Raw genomic sequence first — 27,958 nt, forward strand, 5'->3', positions numbered from 1 at the left:
TCTTAGAACGTCATTGTCGGCAAAGCTGAAGATAGCTTTCCGTGGTTTTCCATTTTCACACCAGGTAAATACTGGGGCTCTGCCTTAATTAAGGCCATGAACGATTCCTTCCTGCTCCTAGCTCTTTCCTATCCCATTTTCACCGTAAGACATATCTGTGTCGGTGTGACGTAAAGCAAATTGTAAAAATAAAGAATTTAAAAAAAAATTGTAACGACCACCACAATCGTGTAGTCACCAACCCTTGCTTTCAGACTGAGGGACCCAAAAAAATAAACCCGTCTCATCACTTTCTATGAGACGTAGGGTATACTGTGTATGTATGCTGTGGCCCCACACACAGTGAAGAGAATTTTATCTGACCCTGTAATAATTAAGAGGGGAATTCCTCAAGTCAGTTTTACTGGAACTTCGTTTTCTTAAATATATATATATATAAATTATATGAGTAAAGAAGTGGAATCAGACATAAGGCTTTTTGCAAATGTTGTTATTTTCTATACATCAGTTACAAGATTGTGAGCAACTGCAAAATGACCTCGATAAGGTTGTGAGATGGACAGTGCGCAATGGTGTGACGATAAACGGGGTTAAAAATCAGGTTGTGAGTTTCACAAATGAGAAAAGTCCTCACAGTTTTAATTACTGCGTTGATGGTGCGAAAGTTCCTTTTGGGGATCATTGTAAGTACCTAGGTGTTAATATAAGGAAAGATCTTCATTGGGGTAATCACATAAATTTAGGGGTTATAGTAAGGATGTAAAGGAGAGGGCATATAAGTCTCTGGTAAGAGCCCAACTTACAGTATGGTTCCAGTGCATAGGACCCTCACCAGGATTACTTGTTTCAAGAACTGGAAAAAATGCAAAGAAAAGCATCTGAATTTGTTCTGCGTGATTTCCGACAAAAGAGTAGCGTTAGAAAAATGTTGCAATGTTTGGGCTGGGAAGACTTGGGAGAAAGGAGACAAGCTGCTAGATTAAGTGGTATGTTCCGAGCTGTCAGTGGAGATATAGCGTGCAATGACAGTAGACGAATAAGTTTGAGTGGTGTCTTTAAAAGTAAGAAAGATCACAATATGAAAGTTGGAATTCAAGAGGACACATTGGGGCAAATATTCGTTCTAGGAAAGGGAGTTAGGGATTGGAATACCTTACCAAGGAAGATATTTAATACATTTCCAGTTCCTTTGCAATCATTTAAGAGAAGTCTAGGAAAGTAATAGATAGTTAATCTGCCACCTAGGCGAGTGCCCTAAATGCAGATCAGTAGCGACTGATTGATTTTATGGCAATTCTATCTGAAATATTCGGGATAATGTATGTATATACGATTTTCGGTCACTTTTCCGTAGAACGGTTCCCCTAGAGCAGGGATGGCGAACTAAGTGACACGCGAACACGGCTACTGTGGCATGTCAGACAATTTAATATTAAGCTTTAATAATAATAATAATAATAATAATAATAATAATAATAATAATAATAATAATAATAATAATAATGAAGATGCTTTTTGTTTAAACCGGGCGAGATAGCCGTGCGGTTAGGAACGCGCAGCTGTGAGCTCGCATCCGGGAGATAGTGGGTTCCAACCCCACTGTCGGCAGCCCTGAAGATGGTTTTCCGTGGTTTCCCGTTTTCACACCAGGCAAATGCTGGGGCTGTACCTTAATTAAGGCCACGGCCGCTTCCTTCCCATTCATAGGCCTTTCCTGTCCCATCGTCGCCTTAAGACCTATCTGTGTCGGTGCGACGTTAAGCAACTAGCAAAAAAATTCTTTTCGTTTAAAGGGGCCTAACATCTAGGTCATCGGCCCCTAATGGTACGAAATGAGACGAAATACAATAACAATTTAAAAGTCCAAAATTCATCCATTGACTAGGATTTAAAACGTGATGATGAACTTAAAATTATCAGCAGAGCCAACTCACAATGTTGAAAGTTAAAAATAATTCCAAAATCGATCCACTGGCTAGAATTCAAAAAGGTGACAATGAAGAATGATTAAAACAATCAGTGGATCCGACCTGCAATGCCTCACCTTCCCAGAAATTATATTGAAAATTTAGTATTACTACCCAAGGAACTGCTTACAAAACAAAATTCTGAATCGATGATTCTTGTTGTCCAAAGGGGTCCAACATCTAGGTCAACGGCCCCTAATAATGGTACATATCGCTAGTAAAGTAGAACCATGGTATTTCTCATGTTGCGGTACTAATTAAGAGTAGCGTAGACTCACGTTGTTCCAAACATTATGGTACTACTCACAAGTATTACGTCGCACAGGTAACGCAGACCTATGGTGTTTCTCACATAATGGCGCCACTCATAGGCAACGCAAACCCATGGTGTTCCTCACATAGGTGTATTAATCATATGGACTCGTACTATCACGTGGTGTTCCTCACATAGTGGGTACCAATTACTGGCAAGGCAGACCCACATTGTCGCTCATATAGTGCTGCTAATCACAGGCAACGCTCAAACCCGTGGTGTTTCTCACAGTGGTACTAATCACAGGGAACGTAAAGCCGTGGTGTTCCGCATATAGTGGTACTAATCACGGATACTGTAAACCCATAATGACCCACCCACTGTTGCTACTAATCACAAACCTATTGTGTACCTAACATAGTGGTACTACTCGCAAATAAAGGCGACCCATGGTTTTTCCCGCGTGATGATACTAATAACGAGTAGTTTCATGGTTCTAATTCAATCATCCCTTGGTCGCCCCTTTTAGTCCTCTCCTACGATAGGCAGGGGATACCGCGGGTGTATTCTTCATCTCCGTTCCCCACCCACAGAGGTTTGATAATAATAATAATAAAGTAGTATGCTATTATACAAATTTTATTAGATTAAAGCAACACTATACCTTATTCTCAACATTTACCTGCTTTAAAGTGTCATTTCCAATGGTGTTTGCAAACTAAAAACACGAAACACTCAGTCCTAATTGAAGTCAAAACGAGGAGTTTCATGATGATTTTAAATGAAAATAACCGATGGCACACTAGATAGTAAATGAAAATGAAATGTCGTATGGCTTTTAGTGTCGGGATATCCCAGGACGGGTTCGGCTCGCCAGGTGCAGGTCTTTCGATTTGACTCTCGTAGGCGACCTGCGCGTCGTAATGAGGATGACATGATGATGAGGACAACACATACACCCAGCCCCCGTGCCATTGGAATTAACCAACTAAGGTTAAAATCGCCGACCCGGCCGGGAATCGAACCCGGTACCCTCTGAACCGAAGGCCAGTACGCTGACCGTTCAGCCAACAAGTCGGACACTAGATAGTAAAAAGTAATAAACAAGATATTAATTGACACGCTAGTGCCATAGAGCCATTTATTCTAAAATATACAGTATTTTCTCTAGCATTTCCTCCACCGACTTGCATTTTTTTCCTAATATATGTTTTCCCGAATACCTTTTTATCTTTAGAATTAATTTGTCCTACATGTTTCCTCACAGTGTGAAGTAGTGCAGTACATACATGTTTTATAGAAATAACTGTAATAGTAATACTGTGCAATACTGCTATTTACTTCTTCCAGTAATCTAGAATTGGTAGCACGGTACTCATTTAGAATCCGGGCATGGCAAATGATGTCGAATAATTTTGCGTCATATTTCCCTGGCGAAAATACTGAATTTCCCGTAAGGGCTGATACGGTACCCCCGTAGGACTTCACTTTACATAAACCATCTTCTTCAGTGACGAACTCTACGATGTTTTCTAACACCTTCCTTGTCTCAACATGCAGATCAAAGGCCACGTAATCTTCTACATTGATATTGCGATAATTACACTGTTCGAGATTTTGTTGCAGCACATCAGTATTTTCATTTATTACGGTTTCTTCGTTAGAGTGTGAGACAAATTTGTCCTTGTTAAAGCACCGGCGTACCGTTTGGTGAAACTACTTTCATTGCTTCTGCGATCCAACTTATAGCAATGATCACACAGACAGACACGCTGTCTCAGTCATCTTGGATCAATTCGGAATACACATGTACTAAAAAAAGGTTAGGAAGGAAATTTACACATTCATTTTCCGTTATAGTAGTAACATTTCCTTCCGTTTCCGCACCAGACAGGTTTTGCTAAATATTAAACCATAATTCACAGGACCGCGAAAATTTCCCGGTACGGACAGATTTCCGGTTCATGAAGGTTCCAATAAGAGGAATGGAGGTAGAAACTTTGTTAAGAAGTTTTTCAAGTTGCTCCATACGGTGTTGGCCCTGAATTTGTACTCATGCACGACAATTCATCCAAGGAGCCGTGCAAAGATGAGTACCGGGTTAATTCCTAAGGGGGAAAGAACGGAGCACCTGCTCACTACGCTCTTGCAGTGTGTGAGCTAAAGGCAGGTTTCATTGTAATACGTTTTCTTTACTTAACATTTATTATACGGCTCTTAGTTGTTTTCAACTGCAATACCCGGATGGACTAACCTCAATTTAAAAAATATATATGATGACCATGATTAATTAAAGCATTTAATTCACACAGGGAGTGTAATGCTTATTTTTTTAATGTACCGTATTGCAAAATTACACCTCTTTTATTTGTTTAACCAAATCCACAGTTTTAACACTTAACGCCTTTCACTTTGCAAGGCCTCAATTGTCAAATAAAGCGTACAAATACTTACAGTATTATCTCGAGATTTCGTTGTTTCCCACAGTACATCATGATGAGGAGATACAACGAATGTTCATATCACCAAAACATGATAAGGTTTGACCGTGTATTTCTAAGAACACGTACACAAAATATAATCCGCAATAATGTATAATTACAACATTTCCCAAAATCGTTTTAATCACGGATATATAACGGTAATATCAAGTAACAAATCTTCAGTTAGTGCGGAAATAACATGTTGTTCCCTCTGAATTTCTCTGAGCTGCGTGGATGTATCTAAGGTTTTGACTTCGCATCGGAGAGCCAATATTCAATCTCAGTAAGTGATAAGACTGACTTTCATGTGTCAGATCACAAGTTTTGCCATAAATTCAGATCATGTCTCTTTTTTTACTCCCTATGGTGCTTGTCTTGAATGTGAGTGGTATGGAAGCTTTATATTGAAAGGAATTTTATTTTCAAATACATGAGAGTAAAGAGAGGAATTTTACTTCATAAGAAGAAAGAATGCGCGACTTATGACGTACAAAATCCATAAAAAATATTCAATATCATGTGAGATGCTCTTTCACAGAGAAAGAATCTGATAAGTTGATATCTTGACATGCGAGGAATGTGTTTCATGGCCTTAGAAAGTTTTATATCAGGGAGTAAGATATCGTGGATAAGTGGCATTTCGGTTTCCTATGGCGACAGAACACGGTTCATGATTGTAGATTGAATGTTTTACAATTATCAACTGCACCTACAATTTTGATACTCGGTTATTGCCGTTCCAGGCACCCCGCCAGCGTGTTAATCACATGGTGGTGCGGATGTCGTGCAGCTTGGAAGTTGTCTGTAGTCACGCCATTTCGTCTGTTTGTACATTTGAAATCTTAAATCAGGTGTTGCTCAATTACACGGTACGCGAAAACTAAGCTCTGACTCAACTTGAAAGGGAATAATCAGAATGAGTTCTAGAGAATAGTTTATCTAAACTTTTATAAATTCTATTTATTTTGAGGAAAACAACTGGTGCGAAATAAACGGTCGATAGGGTGGTGGTGGTGGTGATTATTGTTTTAAGAGGAAGTACACGGTCGATAGGGAATCAGTTGTCTGGATGACAGCTCTATATGCAGATCAATGGTGTCTGACTGATAATGAAATCCAAAATATGTAAAGGAAAATGAATTAAATCCACTACCGATTCGTTTCAGTGACACACTGTAAGATATTCCTTGCCGTAAATAGAGAGAGAAAATCCATTTAGGATAGCTGCCCTAGTATTAGGGAAACCACAGAGGTTCAGCCCACTAATTAATCCGTAAGGACAATGAGATAAAGTAAGGTAAAGGTGTATTCTGCCCGAAGGCGGGTCCGAACCTCCGCAGAGGTGTGCCTGAGCCGGAGTTTACGTACGGTAGGGTGGCCAGTTCCTTTCCGCTCCTCCATTCCCTTACCCCCCACCAACAACGCGTGGCAACCCATCGAAATCTTGACCACACCCAATGTTGCTTAACTTCGGAGATCTCACGGGATCCGGTGTTTCAATACGACTAGGGCCGTTGGCGGACAATGAGAAAATACTTTTAATTCATTTTCAATTGATTTTTTAAAAGATATTTATGTATTTATTTACATGACGTGATTCAGGCTATGAAGCCTGTTATTCTGCCCGGCCGTGCCTTATAATGTACATACAGTTCAACAATATATTATATACACACGCTATAATACTAAACACAGTTATAAAACACATTAAAAAATAAAAAATAAACGTCTATATAATCCTGAAGGAATAAAAATTGCTTTAATGCATCAAAAAAACAAATTTAGTAAAAATTAGTGATACATGGAGTGAAATAACAAAACAGGAAAGCAGAATTCATGTATTTACACTCAACTTGATCCTTCCAAGTACCGCAGCCAACATTTATGTTTAAATACCGGTTCAGATAGGGTGTCCCTTGGGTTATTGGGCAACGAATTCCATGTTCGAATTATTGTAGATGGTGCATCTGTGATTTGGTAATTTGAGGCAACTCTGGTCGGGATGTTATGAATGGTTGAGAGCAACTGGAAGATAAAAGGGTGTCTGCTTGTATAGTATTTTGTGGAGTGAAAACAACGCTACGACACTGGTTTAGTTTAAGCCAATTTAGGTCATGAATTGCAGAAGTTATATGATGAAATTTTGGCACGTTCATTATAAAGCGGACGCAAACATTCTGAGCTCTCTGAAGTCTTATAGAGAGGGCGCCACTTAGGCCGCTATTAGCCGTGGGCGACTAGTGGCGCAACTAGTTGCGCCACTAGTTGCCAGTGAATTTAAGTACCGGGCGATCAGTGGCGCAACTTGTGAATACTTGCTCGGTTCATACCGGGGAATAGTCAGTTGAGAGAATGGCGTCCTACGAAGAACTTCTTCTTGCTCTTCTATTATAATGGAAAAACCGAAGGGTTAGGAAAGTGCGGAAACATCCTATATTTGTTTTTCGGCTGACTAAAGGATTATATTATACATTGTTTGACGATCTAAATGAGGATGATAGTAAATTTTTCAATTACCTGCTCATGTCAAAGTCGTAATTTTGCGAACTGCTTGGCCACATAAAAGAAGAAATAACGGGAAACGACATAGGAGTAAACAAGTGTTTCCCAGTTGAGCTGTAATTCACTAATAGAGCCATATAATGGATCAATGGTACTTGTAAATGTAAACGATTATAGAATTTATATGGGCATTACGTACTGTGTTTCCATATAAGAGTAATAAACGTTTTATAATACTCACGCACCGGGCGAGTTGGCTGTGCGGTTAGGAGCGCGCAGCTGTGAGCTTGCATCCGGGAGATAGTGGGTTCGAATCCCACAGTCGGCAGCCCTGAAGATGGTTTTCCGCGGTTTCCCATTTTCACACCAGGCAAATTCTGGGACTGTAACTTAATAAAGGCCACGGCCGCTTCCTTCCAACTCTTGACCCTTTCCAATCCCCTCGTCCCCATAAGACCTATCTGTGTCGGTGCGACGTAAAGGCACTAGCAAAAAAAAAAAGATAATACTCACCTAAAGTTCTTTAAAATGCTGTTCCAAGATTCAGTGTTTTTATTTTGTCAGTGTAGACCTAAGCTTCAGTTCTGGGATCCCAAGTGACCGGTTTTCATTCTTAGTCAAAAAGGGTCTTCATTATTTATTTGACTTTCAAATTATTTTGTCATCTCCTTCATTTGCTGTTGTAGTTTATTTGATGTCTCCATGTTCAATAAAAAACTATCACAATAAGTAAAATATTCACTCTGCCACAGCACGAGACCAAACAAGGTAATAAAGAAAAAGATAATGGTTAGGTGGATCACTGATTCAATTGCGTTCCATCGTCCGCCTTACGTCAAGCTGGTGTGAGAACACGAACTTGAGTGACGTTTCCGTATGCGCGGAGAGGTACATCCGGCGACTAGTTGCGCCACTATTCGCCCACGGCTAATAGGCTACATTTACTGCAATGCCCCGTCACGCAGTTGAGCAACTAAAAGTCGCCAGAGCAGTTGCCGGCTCAGATGACGGCCGGCAAGTAGTTGCTCAGTTGCGCCACTAGTCGCCCGCGGCTAATAGGCTCCATTTGATCCAATGGTCCGTGACTCGCCAGAGCAACTAGTTGCCCCACTAGTCGTCCACGGCTAATAGAGGATTATCTTTCTTCATTACCTTGTTTGGTCTCGTGCTGTGGCAGAGTGAATATTTTACTTATTGTGATAGTTTATTTATTGAACATGGAGACATCAAATAAACTACAACAGCAAATGAAGGAGATGGCAAAATAATTTGAAAGTCAAATAAATAATGAAGACCATTTTTTACTTAGAATAAAAACCGGTCACTTGGGATTCCAGAACTGAAGCTTAGGCCTGCACTGACAAAATAAAAACACTGAATTCTTGGAACAGCATTTTAAAGAACTTTAGGTAGTATAATATTTTTTGCTAGTGGCTTTACGTCGCACCGACACAGATAGATCTTATGGGGATGAGGGGATAGGAAAGGGTAAAGAGTTGGAAGAAAGCGGCCGTGGCCTTTATTAAGGTACAGCCCCAGAATTTGCCTGGTGTGAAAATGGGAAACTACGGAAAACCATCTTCAGGGCTGCCTACAGTTGGATTCGAACCCACTATCTCCCGGATGCAAGCTCACAGCTGCGCGCTCCTAACCGCACAGCCAACTCGCCCGGTGTGTGACTATTATAAAACGTTTACTACTCTTATATGGAAATACAGTATGTAATGCCCATATAAATTCTATAATCGTTTACATTTACAAATACCATTGATCCATTATATGGCTCTATTAGTGAATTACAGCTCAACTGGGAAACACTTGTTTACTCCTATGTCGTTTCCCGTTATTTCTTCTTTCATGTGGCCAAGCAGATCGCAAAATGACGACTTTGACATGCGCAGGTAATTGAAAAATTTACCATCATCCTCATTTAGATCGTCAAACAATGTATAATATAATCCTCTAGTCAGCCGAGAATGAGGATGTTTCCGCACTTTCCTAACCCTTCGGTTTTTCTATTTTAATAGAAGAGCAAGAAGAAGTTCTTCGTAGGACGCCATTCTCTCAACTGGCTATTCCCCGGTATGAACCGAGCAAGTATTCACAAGTTGCGCCACTGATCGCCCGGTACTTAAATCCACTGGCAACGGCTAATGGCGGCCTTAGGTCTGCCGTACACGACGTCACAGTAGTCGAACAGCAGTCAAACAGCTTTCTGACTTTGAAAGGAAGCAAATCTCTCATTCTTGTATGTGAGTGAAGAGAGAAAAATACTCGTAGCGATATAGCGGTTATGTGTTCTGTCCAGTCAAGATTTTTGTCCTAATTGACCCTAATCCTCTTTATTAATTAATTAATTTTCAGGCAGCTACCCCTCGGTGGATTCTATTTATAAAAGTAACTTTTAAATTATACAACCGAGCTCGATAGCTGCAGTCGCTTAAGTGCGGCCAGTATCCAGTATTCGGGAGATAGTAGGTTCGAACCCCACTGTCGGCAGCCCTGAAAATGGTTTTCCGTGGTTTCCCATTTTCACACCAGGCAAATGCTGGGGCTGTACCTTAATTAAGGCCTCGGCCGCTTCCTTCCCACTCCTAGCCATTTTCCTGTCCCATCGTCGCCATAAGACCTATCTGTGTCGGTGCGACGTAAAGCAACTAGCAAATTTATATATATACAGTTGATTTTGTACTATTTGGAAGCGAATCTCTCAAAATCTCGGTTGACATTTCTTATAGCACACTAGTAGGGAGTCGAAACATTTTTAAAATATCCACATAGAAATTTGTGTCCGAAGTCACGAAAGCAAGGCTGAAAGTGCCTTTTCTTTTTTGTATCAACCTCTTCGGACTGCTTTTCATCTCGCTCAAATCCCACTGTTGGAACGATAATGACGCCTTTGTTAGATATCCTATCTATGACTACAGTCTATATGAGCAGTGATGTTTACTTGCGTTGTCGCTGGAAAGGATGTTAAATGATAAAGTTCAAACAAATTACTGTGTTCGAATTTCTGGGCTGCTCTTGAACATTTCAGATAGCTGAATAGGCGATTACCAGAATAATTTCCACATTGCCCATATCTTACGTTAGGAAGGTCAGAAATAATAATAGCTTTGCCCTCCATATCCTTCCCCTGTGGGTGGGGGCGGTAGAATTACACGTACAATATCCCGCGCCTGTCGTCAGAGGCGACTAAAAGGGGCCCCAGGGGCTCTCAACTTGGGAGCGTGGGTTGGCAACCACGGCCCTTCGCTGAGTCCTGACATTGCTCCCACTTACTTGTGCCAGGCATCTCACTTTTATCTATCCTATCCGACCACTTTCGGTCAACTCTTGATCTTTTCCGACCCCGACGGTATTAGAGCACTTGAGGCCTAGGGAGTCGTTAATTTTCACGCCCTTCGTGGTCCTTGCCTTCGTTTGGCCGATACCTTCATTTTTGAAGTGTCATCCCTTCCATTTTCCCCTCTGATTAGTGTTATATAGAGGATGGTTGCCCAGTTACACTTCCTCTTAAGACAATATTCACCACCACCACCACCCCCACCACCACCACCACCACCACCACTCCTATCCGACCTCCCTTGGTCAGCTCTTGTTCTTTTCCAACCCAGACGGTATTAGAGCACTCGAGGCCTGGGAACTCTTTCATTTATCACGCCCATCGTGGCCCTTCTCTTTCTTTGTCCGGTACCTTCATTTTTCGAAGTGTCGGATCCCTTCAGTTTTTCTCTGATTAGTATTATATAGAGGATGATTGCCCAGTTGTACTTCTTAAAACAATAATCACCACCACCACCACCACCACCACCATCATACCCTCCTTTTGTACCAGGCCACATGAGTGTTCGTATCCTACGTTACTTAACATTAACTTTCCGTGCTAATGAATTTTGAACTAAACTGTGGTAAGAGTAAATTCAATTTAAGAATATTAATTAACCTAATCAATTCTTGTAATGTTTTCATTGTTCAATTCATAAAAACTGCTATCCCGGTTTGAATACCATAGTATTTTCTTTCTTTCTTTCTTTCTTTCTTTCTTTCTTTCTTTCTTTCTTTCCATTTATGTGTCCTGCTTTTCCAACTTTTCTGTGTGATTTTCAAATCTTGACATTGTCACTTGCAGACCTGAGTAACCTGAAGATATTCCGCATTCAGTGTCTATGTACAATTCTTGATATGTCCACATTTTGACCTTTGGTGGAACTCAAAGATTAATAAGATATGTTCTAATCAACCGATCAATAATGAAAAACGTAGGAAGTCATGACTGCACTTGTTCGGACACAATTACTAGACGAAGGAAACCCTAATTCCAAAGCAACTGTTGGAGCGCTGTCCTCCTGGTTGGAAAATTGCATCAAAATTGGATCAACAAAGTAGAATCAGAAGCCATGCAACTGAGATAAGCAATGGAAGAAGTGAAGGAAGCAACTTAAAGCTGATGTTCAAAAACTTGTGTCTAAGATACTTAATAAGTTACTTTGAGTTCTCAGTGCGTGTTTAGGCTGTTATCAAATTTACACGTTGGAAGAAAACCGCGAAGAACGTGCTTGCCAAGGTTTCCACAAAAGTCGTGGGACTACCCCAACAGTTTAAATCCCGATTTCCTGCTGGCTCTGTAACGAATGATTGACTGGCTTCATTTTGTTTTATATTTTAATGATGTGTAGCGGATAGTTTTGCTTTTATGTAACGGAATTTTCCAGCTGATAATCCAACAGCTGTTACAAGAATTCTAGATTTGACTATTATGCTAAAATTTATCTGGCACGTCAGTTTGGTTCCCAGCAATGATTAGAGATATGTAATATGCATTCAACCGTTCTCATCCCTACCCAAATCAAATAAGTTGTCAGGGCAATGCCATCTAGAATGAAGGAATAACAAAGAAAAGATTGACAAGATTCTGAGCAGAGAAAGTGTGGAAATACTTATGAATAAGCTGGAAACACTGAGAGAAGGGCTGTATACAGTACATTTAGCTGCGTTACTTCTTTCTTCTTGTTTGTTATAGCGCTGGAAAAGGTGAAGAATCCATAAGATCCGTTTCTATACTTTTGTTTATTACAGCATGATAAATATGCTTTGGCGGAGTTTCATTTGAAGTGCCTAAATGCAATTGGATTTGCGTCGCACCGACACAGATAGGTCGTATGGCGACGATGGGGTAGGAAAGGCCTAGGAGTGGGAAGGAAGCGGCCGTGGCCGTAATTAAGGTGCAGACCCAGCATTTGCCTTGTGTGGAAATGGGAAACCACGGAAAGCCATCTTCAGGGCTGCCGACAATGGAGTTCGAACGCACTATCTGCCGGATGCAAGCTTACAGCTGCGCGCCCCTAACCGCACGGCCAACTCACCCGGTATGTGTAAATGTAATTACCAAGTACAAGATGTAGATGTTCTATGCAGCTCATCATAATATCACATCCAGCAATTCACACATGCTAGAGTGAATATGGCAAATTCCAAGAAATGTCGGTAGGATTTTTGTAGTACTTTGAACGGGCCTGCTTTGCAACATTAACAATTATGGATTCTGGTTGTTGAAAAGTGAGAGAATTAATATGATTCAGACAGCTTACTCCTACTTCTTTTGCCATTTAATTAATTTTTAAAATAAAGGAAATGGCGCATTTCTATTTATTTGACACCCGTAGGCGACCTGTGCGTCGTGATGTGGATGAAATAATGAAGACGACATACACACCCAGCCCCCAATGATGGTTACAATTCCTGACCTTGCCGGAAATCGAACCCGGCGCCCCTGAGACCAAAGGCCAGCACGCTAACCATTTAGCCATATAGCCGGACAATTTTTAAAATAATCACAGTTTTACTGAAGATGTCTTTCCGGTTATGGTGTAACAAAGCAAGAGTTTACTTTCATCTCAGTCATATACACTTTCTTCAGGTTAAATCAAATAGTTAGAAAAATCATTCTATATTAATTCTTCACAGAACATTTATTCATTAAATATCTAAAAATAAAAGTTCGAAAGTAGATTTACAGACGAACCGAACCGCTTGTGACGGTAACAAGAGTTTGCCTGCTCTCCACTCATCCACTAGCGCCGGTAATATTTCTGTTCACTTTGTAAACTTTGTGGAAAGTTAGCTTTTTAGATTACCACTTTTTCCCTTCGCACGTAGAAGGATTGGCGTCAATTTTTAACTACTTTTCCTTGATGCTTGGCAAAGTGCATCTTTTAAAGTTTTAAGACCGTTACTCGTTCCTACCAATTTTCTCCATCGTCATTATTAGCCATTTACCATGGCCTTTGTCTTAAAGATCACCAAAATTCAGTTCGATTAAATTTTGCTGCTAATATTGCTTTTTTTATTGATTTTGAAAATGATAATCTGTCACATAGCTAATTCTTCTAAGGTGGAAATATCTAGTGGTGCTTACAACCCTATTTTGATAGATGTATTCTGGTGGATTGGGAACTATTTTCAAGATTTCGAAATGCAAGGGGAAACCTTCACTCAGGATGTTCACCAAAGGTCACGATATCCTTGATCAACATTGAGACCTAAGACCTATCTGTGTTGGTGCGACGTAAACCAGATAGGAAAAAAAAAAACTTCTACTATTATTACATCACATCTACTCTTTTAGATGTCAAGAGACGCCACATTGCTGTAATTTTGCCCTCTGTGAGTAAATCTGTGATAGGAGTCTCTAGTCTTTAATCACTATAACTAACCGATTGCAACAGCGCGTAGCCCCAACATTTTGGATATAAATGCGTAAAAGGTGAGCACCTTTCTGTTCGATTCAGGCAGTCGGTCTGCTTCTTAAATTTGGAAATAAATTTATTAACAATTGAAATAAAAAATGTTTAACACCGATTTCGTATTTTCCAAGATACAGAACCAAAATAATACAGGCATTTCTACATAAAATTTGAACTGCATCTCTTTCGCATTCTATTTCTATTTCTTAGTGCCTGCTTATACTGCCAAGTATTTGTCTGAATCTGTTCTTTTTATGGTTGAATCTTAGTAATATGTTACATCACAACAATGTTAGCTAAAATGAGACCTGCTCAGTTACATTTACGTCTGTGACAAGGTGAATTTGCATTGGAAGATTGTTTATTATTATACACTCATCTGTCTCAGATACTGAATGCGTATTTTATGTCAATAGAGTAGTCCGCTAAACTGGTTAATAATTTAAACAAATCTGCTAGAAGCCCTACATCTCCAAAGGAAAACAAAGTGAACGAGGAACATGTCCGTTGATGGACCATCAGAAATGAAGCAGTTTAGTTCGCTTTTAACGCTGAATAGTGATTTATTGGCGTCCATCAGCCGTCGAAGTTCTGTCCAAATAGTGAGAATAATTTGGAAGCAGCCAATGTTCACGCCTAGGGGCCACAATGACAGCCGCTGGTAATGCGTTTGGGGAGTATTCGGAAATATTTTACGTGTCAGGCGCACCTATCTTTGTCGTCCAGGGCAACCTCAAGTTCTGAAATAACGAGGAAACATCCTTTGACTGATAGTGGAGCCTTATTGCCGATATTTCTAAGGACAATTTATCTTTCTTGGACGTTAGTCGTGCATACATCTTTAATGTCTTTCTTCAAAGTCACGATTATATTACCCTGCATAAAATAGCCACATTCGTCTAGGCGTGAACGATTTTGGAACTGATTCAAATTTAGTACATTTGGACGATTTAGCTGCCCACAAAATCTATGTAGTATCGTTCTTGAGGAGTGGGCAAAATTGTACCGATAATGGTTTAACAGGTAGTAGGTAGATGGAACGTCATGGGGGAAAATACACATCATTACGGACATCAGCTACCAGGTACTGAATGTTCTGAATAGGCTTGAATTATTGGAAATGAAAACCCAGTACTAGTCTTGAAGGTACAGTCGTTCATTGTTCGTGAGAAGTAGGTATTGCGGATATATTACGGCAATAAACAAACATCATAATTAACAACGATATCCAACATCTACAGAAGGTAGAGATAGTGTGAGCAAGTACAATTGACGAACGAGATATTTAAATTAATACTTTCAACAGCAAAAGGTTATAGTTTGGAAGTGAGGAAGAAGATATAAGCATGAACTGGAAAGGATAACAACTGGCGCTATCAACTCGTGCACCTATCTAGACACAGTCATTTCTCGGAATGCAATGAATGAGCATGAAATCATAAGAAGGTAAGACAAGGCTTAGCCATCAGGGACGAATAATCACAGAAGGCCAAAATTCAAACTTTCAAGACTGTTTTCTTGTCTACTAGGTCAGAAATTTGGACCAGAACAAAGAAGAATAACAAGCTCAGAATTTTAGTACCTACGCTGAGTTGCAAACTAGACCAGGAACGAGGCGGTAAGGAACGAAGCTGTACTAGAGCTTGTTAATATGTCACGCAAATTGTTTGGTTGCTGGTCCGTGTGCTTGAAGAGAGAAAATTTAAACAATTTGATGCTAGACCGGAGCGAACCAGAAGGAAGGGAGATCTACTGATGAAGTGGAAATAGCTAGTTACTGTAACTGTTACCTACCGAGAAAGGAATTGGAATGAAATAAGACAACTTCCACGGGAAATAAGTGATAACTAAATATGGATGGGAGGCCCGTCGCTAAGAGACAGGAGAAAGCGATGAAGAAGTAGGAGAATATATATCACGAACTATTCAGTATATAGGCCATGCAGTTCCTGATATGAAATTTTCAAATGAATTTGCTGTGCAATTTAGACTTTTGAAAATAGATGTATGGCTTATCTGTGTTCAAACTACGAAGTCTCGCCAGGTAATAGACGATGTAATACAATTTATTTGATTAATGCTCAGATGTCTTACTGCAGACCTACCCCTACATCAAAAACCTCTACAATAAGAAAAACCTTATTCACTGTCTAACTTTTAGTGCTCCGGTGAACTTAATTCCCTTCGTGCAGTTAAAATTCCGTCCCCGTGAAACTTTAACAGAAGTCAGGGGAATTAATTTTGATCTTTGCTATATTAAAATTCGTCAAATATCAACTAAATATCCTTCAACTAATTAGATTTTTAAGTCGAGTAGCGTTGGAACTCCGAACTAAGTAACAACGTTTCTATGCTACTGAACATCAAGAATACATCCTTTTTGTATCGAGGTAGTCTGACGCGTCTCAGCATCATACGCAGCCTGGGTGTTTTTTTGTTTTTGTTTGCACTCCACCATCACTTACCTGCTTAAGTTTATCTGCGCTCAACACTCCATCTAAAACACCGCGGTTTACGCTGAAATGTGCTGGCAAGTGCATCTCCAGTTTGTCAGGCACAACTGTTGCAAATCCATTTTCATAACAACCGTGTTAATTAATTTGTCCTCAGTCCAGACTACTAGCGAAAGGTGGCGTGAACATATATACGTGGGTGGCAGGGTTAGATTACGTGTACCATTACCATTACAAACGCAGGAGAAGAAAGTGCAGGCTGAGTTTAATGGGTTACGATATCTTCCAGTGGTTTGTTAATGAATTAGGAATGTTAGAATATTTATCGATGTACTCCTTGACTGAATGGTCAACGTTGAGGCCTTCGGTTCAGAGAGTCCCGGATTCGATTCCCGGCCGGGTCGAGGATTTTAACCGCGTCTGATTAATTATTCTGCCTCGGAGATTGGGTGTTTGTCCCATCACTTTCCTCTTCATATTAAGACACACCGCACTACCAACCATCACAGAAACACGCAATAGTGATTACATCTCTCCACATACGGTTGGCATCAGCATGGTATCCGGCCGTAAAACAGGGACAGATCCACATGTGCGACACACCGATGTGCAAAGAGCGATAGAAGAAGTATTTTTATCGATGTAGTTAAAAATAACTTTACAGAGAATGTTACTATAATATGCAATGTAGTGTTGTAATAAATGAATTACATTTTGTCATGAAATAGGGTATTCAGTAATGTGTTTTATAACCTCTGGGTTTGATGAAGGCTTTTATGCAACGGGGCATGTACAGCCAATTTATTAATATCGTCATCCCTATACCTCATTTATTCAGAATATGACTCCAAGGAACCAAGCTATTACAATCTTATAAACGTACTGTGCAGTTGCTTTCTTAGTTGAAATGCGAAGACAAATAAAATCTTGCATTCCGGATATAGTGGGTTTGAATATCACTGTCGGCTGCCCTCAAGATGATTTTCCACGGTTTCCCTTGAGCTTGAAGGGGAAGAAAGGGGAAGGAAGGTAGTGGAGGGTTAACTTCTGCTGTGTTGCTCATTTGAGAGCTTAACCCACAATATAGCAAGAATTACAGGGAGCGAATGTGAACACTTTCGTAGCAACTAGCGAAGTGAACGTTCACACCAGCCAAATGCTGGGACTCTACCTTAATTTTTTGTTGCTATTTTGCTTACGTCGCACCAACACAGATAGGTCTTATGGCGACGATGGGACAGGAAAGGCCTAAGAATGGGAAGGAAGCGGCCGTGGCCTTAATTAAGGTACAGCCCCAGCATTTGCCTGGTGTGAAAATGGTAAACCACGGAAAGTTATCTTCAGGGCTGCTGACAGTGGGATTCGAACCCACTATCTCCCGGGTGCGAGCTCACAGCTGCGCGCTCCTAACCGCACGGCCAACTCGCCCGGTGTACCTTAATTAAGGCCACGGCCGCTTCCTTCCAACTCCTAGGCCTTTTCTATCCCATCGTCGCCATAAGGCCTATCTGTGTCGGTGCTACGTAAAAGCAACTAGCAAGAGAAGTTCCAAATAATTTTGACCAAGCACATTTGGTGATTTTCAAAGCAGAAGCAGTGTCTTCGGTAACTTTTGAGCCATCTTCGTGAGTGGAAGGTGGAAAAATCCACGGTATCCAATTCTTTCTGGTTCAACGTAACACTAACTCAGGCACGTTTTCGGTAACGATGGAATATGAAAGAAATAAGACTGGGATGGAAGAGTCCGCGGTTCTAATTGAGATATTGCCTGGTATGAAAATAGAAAACCGCTGAAAATCATCTTCAGAGCTGGCAAACCCACTTTCTCCCGAATGCAAATTTATAGGTACACAGCCAGCACGGAGCTACCAACTCGCCGATGTGTACTGTCTGTCCTAAGAGCAAAAGGGATGATCCCGCACAGGATCTCTTAACTTGGGAGCGCGGGGTGGCAATCATGGGGCTTCTTACCGAATTTAACATTGCTCTCACTTACACGTACCAAGCTATCTTATCTACTGTACATCTTTTCTGTCCGACTACTCTTGGTCAAATCATATTCTCTTCCGACCTCAACCGTATTAGGTTTGTGAAACCTGGGGAGATTCTCATTTTCACGTCATTCATGACGTGTAGATTCCTTTCGTCTCTGAGCCCTTATTTCCCTGAAGAGAGGACATCTTCCTTTTCATCTTCGATTATAGACCTGTTCTTCTTCTTCTTCTTTTCCTCCTGTCGCTGTTCCCACACTTGTGGGGTCGCGGGTGCGAACTATGTCGCACATGTGGATTTGGCTCTTTTATACGGCTTGCTGCTCTTCCTGATACCAACCCTATTTGGAGGTATGTATTCACTATTGCGTGATTCTGTGATGGTTCTTAGTGTGGTGTGTTGTCTGAATATGAGGAGGAGAGTGTTGGGACAAACATTAGAAACACCCAGACCTCGAACCAGAAAAATTAATTGGACGCGATTAGAATCCCCCACCAAGTCGGAAGTCAATACGGGACACTCTGAATCGAAGGATTCAACGCTGACCATTCAACCAAGGAGTCGAACTTCGATTAGAGGTGTGTTAATGCCAGTAAGTTCGTACCAACTTTTCCCTTCAACCATTGTTCTCCTCCCCGACGTCGGATGCCTTTCAGTGATTGTACATGCTTTCTAGTCCACAATGATGTGTTAATTCAAGTTACTACAGGGAAGCGCCTAGCAATGCGGCTCTCACAGAAACTGCGACATTTTCACACCATTCATACATCGCATGGCCTGGCTACATGAGAAATGGCATTTTTAGCATCACACATACATCAGACGCTTTTATATTGTCAAATCCAAGGACGACAGTAGTCTCACGTGATTGACAATGTTTCGTTTTGTAGTGGCGTTCAACATTACGTCTTATCAATATACCAGACTGCCACCAAGCGTGCGGTAGCACGGACTCCTGCTTGCACAAAGAATGCTGGCATTCTGAAGTCGGGTTCAGCGAGATCCTCTTATCCTTCATTAGTTTCTGCCTCCGTTCTTCCTTTTCGAACTCGGATATCGCCGCAATAATCAAAGCAGATTGTTCCCAGCATTGATCATCATGGCCTATGACGTAACCTCAACGTCGCTGTGGCTGAAGGACACACACGCGCATAACGCCTGCGTCAGCGTGACTGGGTTATATCGAGAAGACATGATGTCGCTGTTCCTTGTACAGCCGCGATCGAACAAGAATTTGTTTACATTCTTCACTGCCTCTGTAATCTCAAAAGTGATGACAAAGGGAAAGGTTCTACAATATGGAACAGAAATATCGTAAAACGATAAGAGAAAAGAGCGATGAGGGGGGAGAATATTGTTAACATCACACTAGCTGTAGTAATAACACAGAAATCCAATTATCCTCTTAACAATGTACACTTGCGGTTACCAGACTTACGCATGGATATCAAATGGCTGCTCGGTTCTCGGAAAGAGTTGAGTTAATATTCATAAAGTACTTAAACTTCTTACGGGATTATGGGTCTGCCACCGTTTACAAATATTGTTTTCGAAGCCTTTCGGTGGTCTCCCGTGATGTTCTCCCACGAACAAAGCAAATTGCCATACTTTTTGATGGTTTGTATTCCGATCTATTCAAGCATTTCATGCCACCTCTTTTGTTGTTCTTCTAGCCGGGCTGAGGGACTCATACGGTTGAGGCGTTGGCTTTCTGACCGCAACTTGGTAGATTCGAACCCGGCTCAGTCCGGTGGTACTTGAACGTGCTCAAATACCTCGTTTCGGCACTAAATTTCGGCACTCGGTGCCTCTAAAACCGTGAAATTATTTAGTGCGATATTGTTCTGTGAAATTTTGTGATGAACAATATAAAAACTATTTGTAAAACCACACTTTCAGGGACTTTCTTCACTTTATGCTAAACTCGTTAGCTTGGTAGATAATTGAACAAGCTCTGTCATACTCTGATGGTCGCTCACGTTTTATACGTATTTTCACAAGAAAATCTCTTGAAGATTCCCAAACTCCGTGAATTCTATTATTTCTATAATACTGAGTCTCTTTGATTTAGTGTCAAAAATGAACTAGTGCTTGGGAGTATAGTAACATCGGGAAGTGGGCAATTAATTATTAGATTGTGTATACCTTGATCTTGTGCCGTGGCAAACAGAAAAGAGGTCAACGTAGAGTTAGTAAATATTGACGTTGTGAAGCAATCAAGTTATTGGTCTGCTTGTTGTTGTAATTAGAGTGAGTTGGATGCAGGCACACGTAAAAGTGGACACACAGGACGAGGGAGAGAGGGACCATCCACTTAAAGTTATTGCTTGACGTCATCCTAGGAATATCAGAAATGGAAGCTCACGGTAAAATACCGTCCATTTCTAGCCATGGAACAGCGTTTTCAGCAGTGTACGCGATCTTCTACTTTTCCTCTCATTGCCCATCAGAAAATGATGGTTTCTGTCATAATTGTGTACCACACTATCAGATTTTTGACGTAGAATTGTACTTTGACCGGTGAGTGTTACGGAAACATGAAAGTTTTCAAATCAAAATAATTTCTAGAAAACATGTGGGATGACAATATATTTTAATATCTCGCTGTAAATAGAAAGGATCACTGCATCTAGCAACAAGGGTCTGATCTCATTATAAAGTCATCAGGTGATGAAATAGCGCTGCTGTCTTGAAGTACAAAAGTCACCGTGCCGCGCGTCTAAAGTTATTGTGGGTCTGGCGTGGTAGCATGTGTGATTTGATTCGTCTCAGTGGGTTCTACAGGTGTACAGAGAAAGCAAAACAATTAGTGCCTAGCTTAGTAGCTCAGGCGATAGAGCGCTGGCCTTCTGAGCCCAACTTGGCAATTTCGATCCTGGCTCAGTCTGATGGCATTCGAAGGAGCACAAATACGTCATCGTCGTATCGGTAGATTTACAGGCACTTAAAAGAATTCATGCGGGACAGAATTATGGCACGTCGGCTTCTCCGAAATCGATAAAAATGTAGTTAGTAGTACCTAGAGGCGTGCTTTTGCTTTCCTTTATGCACATATTTCTCTCAATCTTCTACCGTGGACTTCGTTTCTGCCTTCAGACAAGGTTGTTCCAGTCTTCTCCTTTGGTCTTTCCTCTTTGTCAAATTGCCATTTGTGAATTTTGGATGCGAAGATTATCTGGTCTTGGACATCGGCTGGTGTAATTCCTGCTTGTCCAATGACATTATTATTATTATTGTTATTATTATTAATTATGATAATGAATTAATAATTTTAATAATTATAATGATGAATTATTGATATTAATTATTAAATCTTATTAATAATAATTACTGATTAATTAATAATTCAACAGAATTAATATTAATAATAATAATAAACCCATGGCACTACAGCTCTTGAAGGGCCTTGGCCTACCAAGCGACCGCTGCTCAGCCCGAAGGTCTGCAGATTACGAGGTGTCGTGTGGTCAGCACGACGATTCCTCTCGGCCGTTATTCTTGGCTTTCTAGACCGGGGCCGCCATCTCACCGTCAGATAGCTCCTCAATTCTAATCACGTAGGCAGAGTGGACCTCGAACCAGCCCTCAGGTCCAGGTAAAAATCCCCGGCCTGGCCGGGAATCGAACCCGGGGCCTCCGGGTAAGAGGCAGGCACGCTACCCCTACACCACGGGGCCGGCAATAATAATAATAATAATAATAATAATAATAATAATAATAATAATAATAATAATAATAATAATAACAGCGTGGCCTCAGCCACTGCACTCCAGAACTTCTGGAATATTTTTGCTGCTAAAACTAGATGAACTCTATAGAGAAACCGAACTAATAGATGGCATTAGTGATCACGAAGCTGTTTTTGTAGTAGTTAAAAATAAACGTGAAAGAAAGGAAGGTATTCAAAGTAGGACTATTGCGCAGTACCACATGGCTGATAAAACAGGCATGAGAGAGTATTTAGAAAGTAACTATGGATCGGTGGGAAACGGCAAATAAAAATGTAAACAGACTCTGGGATGGGTTTAAAGCAATTGTTTAGGAATGTGAAAATAGGTTTGTACCTTTAAAGGTGGTAAGGAATGGTAGAGATCCACTATATTATAACAGATAAGTAAAGAGACTAAGAAGGAGGTGCAGGTTGGAAAGAAATAGAGTTAGAAATGACTGTGGAAATAAGGAGAAATTGAAGGAGTTTACTAGGAAATTGAATCTAGCAAAGAAGTCAGCTAAGGATAACATGATGGCAAGCATAATTGGCGGTCATACACATTTTGGTGAAAAATGGAGGAGTATGTATAGGTACTTCAAGGCAGAAACAGGTTCCAAGAAGGGGATTCCAAGAATCATTTATGAACAAGGGGAGTGTGTTTGCGAGGATCTTCCAAAGACAGAAGTATTTAGTCAGCAGTATGTAAAGATTGTTGGTTAGAAGGATAATGTCCAGATAGAAGAGGTGATTAATAATAAAGAAGTATTAAAATTTTACCAAATTTACGATTGAACGAAAGTGGAATTACCGAGCTCGATAGCTGCAGTCGCTTAAATGCGGCCAGTATCCAGTATTCGGGAGATAGTAGGTTCGAACCCCACTGTCGGCAGCCCCGAAAATGGTTTTCCGTGGTTTCCCATTTTCGCACCAGGCAAATGCTGGGGCTGTACCTTAATTAAGGCCACGGCCGCTTCCTTCCCACTCTTAGCCCTTCCCTGTCCCATCGTCGCCATAAGACCTATCTGTGTCGGTGCGACGTAAAGCAAGTAGCAAAAAAAAAGTGGAATTCTATCGGGCGGAGACTATGGCTGAGTTAATTTTTAACATGCTACCAGTGGCGGTCGGTCCAAATGTGCCAGGGAGGGTTCGTGGCAGGTGTTCACAATACTACAGCACGGAAGACACATTGGCGTTCCCTTGCCAACATACTGTACGCCTTGAGGAAACACAAGCCGATATATTTAGTTTCAACACTATTCTTTGTTACCCGGTATAGATCCCTTCCAGTGAAGTATCGAGAAGCCGCCAATGATATCAACAACAATGAAATATTGTGCCATTGTGCCAAGATTTGTAACTGCCCTTTAAAAATCGCCTTCCTAGGCCGGGAACGAACACGCGAATTTGAGATCATGAATTTGACACTCCACAACTGATGCTCTGAGGCAACTGGCAGATGCGATTCTTTCATGGCATGAATAATGTCTTGGAAGTGAGTTTGGAGAATCATTTCGAAATGTAGTAAATTGTAATCTGTTTGCAGTATAGGGGCCGGTGATCCAGGTACTAGTTGTATAATATTAGCATACATTTATAAACAGGGGTTTTATTTTATTGATCTTATATTAGTAGATAATTATAAAAAATCATCGTTGTTTAATGTAAGAGAAGCCATTGTTTATGAAAAAATACCACAGTTACTAAGAACATTTGTCAGATCCATGTGAAATCCATACTCTAGTGCAAGTAGCCTACTTTACAATAATAGTCGTTTAAAGTGGCGCCACTGTCTATTTAAAAGTCAATTTTCGCTACCTCTAAGTAGAAAACTGTAAAATATGAACTTGTAATGCACTTTATGTTCAATATTACGTTTCCTGGTCGCTATATTTCATATGACAATGCATCTAATTTGTACTGAGGAGTAGTACATACAGAACAAGGTGCTCCATGATTAAAAATTTCGATAACTCCTGCGTGAATGGAATTCGTGGCCTGAACATTATAAAACCCGCATTCTAGTCATAGTTTGTAATATCTGAACTCGCTTACTTATTGCAGTAAATGCTGGAATAGAGACTAAGGAGGACATCATTAAGATAAGTTCCAGATTTCAGGCTCCTAAATATTAAAAAGAAATATTTATTTTTAACCTTTTCACTCCCAAGTTTCTTTTAGCCTTATGCATGCCCCATACTAGATTATTCTGGACGTTTCAACAGTGGTTGTAATAGGCCATCAATACTTTGTATTTACACAGCTACTGAAAAGCCATGGAATGACAATATTAGCAATAGTTTTCTCCTAACACTTTTCCCAAAACTTGAAAGAACTTGGCGTGATAAATGTCGACAGCTTGTTTCACTGAAACTTATCTCCACTATATTCATAAAAAATCAGACTCATCATCACTGCCTAAAATTTCTAAAATATAGACTTTCGTTATGCTTTCTTTACACTCCCGTGACAGCTGTGAAAGAAAAACAAAGCATGTTAACAGCGTTAGCCTGAACTCGGAAGTGAACAAGAGCGCATTGCTTTAAATCCGAATTAACTCGTGTTTGGGACAGCGGGAGAAATCTCGACATCCAAGTTAACTTGGGCATGGGATGGAAATGGTTAAATATTTGAGTGTGATTTCTTAGAATCTGATGACGTTCATTCAAGAACGAAACATGCCATTATATTTTACTTAAGTTGTTTATTTTTGCAGGTGTAATACTGTTACCATGTGTTTCCTCTTCCAGGTAGTTAATAAGTGTATTTACTCAACGGTAGACTGAATAGCCTAACAGTTATAAATTCTAGTCATAGTCTAGGAAGGTACCTTTATTAAATAAATCAAGCAAGCAAGTAAGCAAGTTTTACGTGACACCAGATTCCGAGATCATAGTCACGGGTGTTCCAATTTTACATGGAATTTAAAATACAGAGACGTGGCATTTAATTTCATAAATCCTATACTCATTATCCAGTATTCAAACAACGACCACATTGGTACTGTCACACATATGTGATTGTGCAGTGTGGATATATTTTCAAGCCAGGCTCTCTCTCGTTTGTGAAGCTGAAAGGATACGTCACCAAATAAGGTTTGAGATACCTACAGCTGATGCCACTTCCAAGGATTACGTCATAACACCACTTAAAGCATGACGAATAGAATGCTTAATGTGTCCAAGGTACTGTTAACTGAACGAGTGAGGGATAAATTTCTTGTACAGATTTCGAGTGCCCGGTCAGGAGTATTTCAAATTTAATGCCTAGAACTTCAGGGTTTTATATTATAACCGTATTATCGCGGCAAATCTCACATTTCAATTCAAAATTTAAAGAATATACTTTGGTTTAGTATCAAGTACAGTTAATTGTTTTATTTCATGATAGATCACCTAACCTCAAATTTTAGTTGGGAAACCGAACGTCAGTATCCTATTCCAAGAACCTGTATGTTATGCTGTCAAAGTAAGCTTATTACCCCACACTCTGGAGATATTCAGGATTCTCATTCTATTACTGTTACATTTATTTGTAGCATTTTATGCATATTAAATGTGATTTGAATAATAACAAGCACAGTAGGTAACTTTAATTATGAAAAGAACAGGAAGAAATAAAATAAAATAAAATAAAATAAAATAAAATAAAATAAAATAAAATAAAATAAAATAAAATAAAATAAAATGTAAAGCTATTGCAAACCGAAACAGGTATTTTTCAAAAGCAATATTTTAAAATTCAGAAATGTATTCCAAATCATCGTAGGCAACAAATATGAATAATGAAATGTTTTGTCACACTGGGAGAGTATCCTATCTGCAGCAGTTATTTACATTAATTAAATTATATTTGCGCGATGACGGGGCGACGGTTATCTACAGTTGTCACCAGTCAGCCTATGTTAACGAATAGAGAAACCAAAGTCTATATTATGAGTGAATGTTAGAGAAATGATTGTGAAAGATTGTGTAAATATATATTGAGACACAATCCTTAAAACAAATTACGGATTCATCTACACATTTCCTCAATTCTGAGCAATAATTTCCTCATATATTGATACAGTACGTGAATTAGACTGAAATATGTGTGTTTGGTTCCTACTGAATAATTCTTTCTTATCTGCCACTTTAATCAACATCGCACCTCACAATCATGTCTTCGTCTTACTCAAAGGTTATCTCAAGGTACGCATATACTAAATTCAAGGACTGTATCGGGATAGTAAGACGGCTGCTCAAGAAATGTCCATTGTAGGTAGTTTAATTTATCATGAGTCTAGTTGTTCTATTTAGGTAACTAACTAGGGTCATATTAATCAACTCGTAAAACTTCATACCAATGGGCCTACTGCAGAAGTAATGACTAGTTTTAAGCCTTAGGCAGCGTCTAAGTCGAGCACGATCTTCCATTGCATAAACAACGTTCAGCCTGCGTTTGACTAGACGTCGCTGAAAGTTTCAATACTGGTTCGAAATGGAAATAGAAATATCTTGCTTGTCGCAACCTATGAAATTCGTGGTGCGTGCGCCAAACGTTAATCATCTTTCGTCTTTCCGCACCACACTTATTATCTTTGCTTCACATTCCTCAAACATTGCTAAGCATGAGCATGGCTTGCCCACAGATAAGAATATCGCTTTTGTTGGAAATAAAATCTCATAATATTATCAACACTAAAGCGACACGCCTCCGTACGAGGAAGTGTAGTTTTGATTATAGTGTTGTTAAGGTGAGTGTAATCTGGGAAGGGAAGATGAAACTATAGTAACCGAATGAGTTGCGCGGGCCATATACTGTAGATGTAGCACCATCGGTAACCGTGGAGATTGTTTACCGTAGTATCCCAATTTTTACACCAGGCAAATACTGGGGCTACTATTGCCAAGGGTCTTCCTTTCCAGTCCTTGCCTTTTCCTATCTCATAGTTGCCGAAAACTTAGCTGAATTAGAGCGACTATTATCCGGAAATAACACACACTCACAAGCTACCCTTTTGTGTCACTATTATGTGTGCTTACTTGGCAGTAAATGTAATAACTGAATCCCTCCCTGTTGATGTGTGTGACAGCCCGCTGATTATCGGGACAAGCTATTCTGATATGGATGCAGTCGAAGTGACCTATAATTCTGGAGAAATTATATGAAATAAAATATATCGGTTGCCAAGAATTGTAGTCAAGTTGACAGTTACCGGACTGCCCTTTGTGTCATATGTTTCATGGTACATAACCTATTGATTGTGATTCACTCCTAAAATATGAGATTAAACAATGTTCTCGGCAGTGTTTAAACATGGCCGGTTGGACGTCGGTATTAGACAGTGTCTAAGTGATAAATAGCGTTTTTGCAATTCGACAGCCATACTTAGACGTTGTTTAACCGTAAACATCGTCTAAATACAGTTTCTGCAATCGGCTCGATGTGATTTAACTTTGAGAATATACAGATTTCATTAGGGTTTTACAAGGAAATTGAGGAAATGTGCGAATAATTATTCTCAAATGTAATATTTCTCTCTTCATTTTGAAGAAAATTGCGCGAATCCAACCTGTCTCCTCTCGTTTCCTCTCCACGTCAAGAGTCTTATCTTTATCTTAATAACACTCGAAATTGAGCCTTTTACTGTGGCAGTCTCCCCAATGCAGTGTCGCCGCAATCGAATGCATTGCTCTCTGGGCGATTGTAGCTTAGCTTGCCGTGGAAAGTACTCACTTAGCATTAAGGTTAATGGCTACAGTTTGCCCATACAGGGAGTGCTTTGTTCATTAGCATCGCTCGTAACCGCAGCGCCAAGAAAATGGCACTTGGTTGCTTGAAGTGCCTGAGACTCCTATGCGACAATCAACT

The sequence above is a fragment of the Anabrus simplex genome, chromosome 9 (assembly GCF_040414725.1).
Source record: "Anabrus simplex isolate iqAnaSimp1 chromosome 9, ASM4041472v1, whole genome shotgun sequence".
Classification (NCBI taxonomy): Eukaryota; Metazoa; Arthropoda; class Insecta; order Orthoptera; family Tettigoniidae; genus Anabrus; species Anabrus simplex.